Below are 579 nucleotides of genomic sequence, written 5' to 3'. Positions count from 1 at the left end.
AGGGGGCCACATGGGAGGGTGGAGGGTGGGGGGAGCCCCTGTGCCAGCCCCTCACAGCGTTTTGGGGGTCGCTGCGGAGGGCAGAGCCCACGGGGTGGGTGTAGAGGGGGAAGCCCCTTGGAAGCCCCTTCCCAGCTCCGGGGTGCGAGGGGAAGGCGGCCCTCAGGGCGGGGAGAGAGTGAAGCTTGACCCTAAAAAAGCCGAGTTGCCCCCTAAAAAAGCCGTGTTGCCCCCTGAAAGCCGTGTTTCCTTCCCAAAAAGCCAAGCTTCCTCCTCTGAAAGCAATATTTCTTCCCCAGTATGCCATATGTTTCCTCCCCTAAAATACATGCTTCCCCCCAAAAAAGACGTTTCCCCAAAAACCTCGCGTTTCCCCAGAAAAGCCATATGTTGTCCCTAAAAGCCACGATTCCTTAGAAAACCTTGTGTTTTCCCCAAAAAGACACGTTTCTCTCCTAAGATCTCTATTTTCCTCCTGAAAAGCTATGTCTTCCCTTAAATGCCATGTTTGCCTCCTAAAAGCCATGTTTGCCCCCCCAAATTCCATCCTTCCCCCAAAAAAGCCATAATCCCCCCCCC

The 579-nt window shown here is 54.4% G+C and overlaps 1 protein-coding gene across 1 annotated transcript in view; it reads right to left on the bottom strand.

Annotated features, from left to right (window-relative positions):
- SZRD1 (SUZ RNA binding domain containing 1) overlaps window positions 1-579 on the bottom strand; it is a 17,450-nt gene that overhangs the window by 16,472 nt on the left and 399 nt on the right. The window lies entirely within an intron of this gene.

The sequence above is a fragment of the Geospiza fortis genome, unplaced genomic scaffold (assembly GCF_000277835.1).
Source record: "Geospiza fortis unplaced genomic scaffold, GeoFor_1.0 scaffold4, whole genome shotgun sequence".
In the NCBI taxonomy this organism is placed as follows: Eukaryota; Metazoa; Chordata; class Aves; order Passeriformes; family Thraupidae; genus Geospiza; species Geospiza fortis.
Note: the sequence above shows the minus strand (reverse complement) of the source record. Positions and strands in the feature narration are given on the sequence as shown.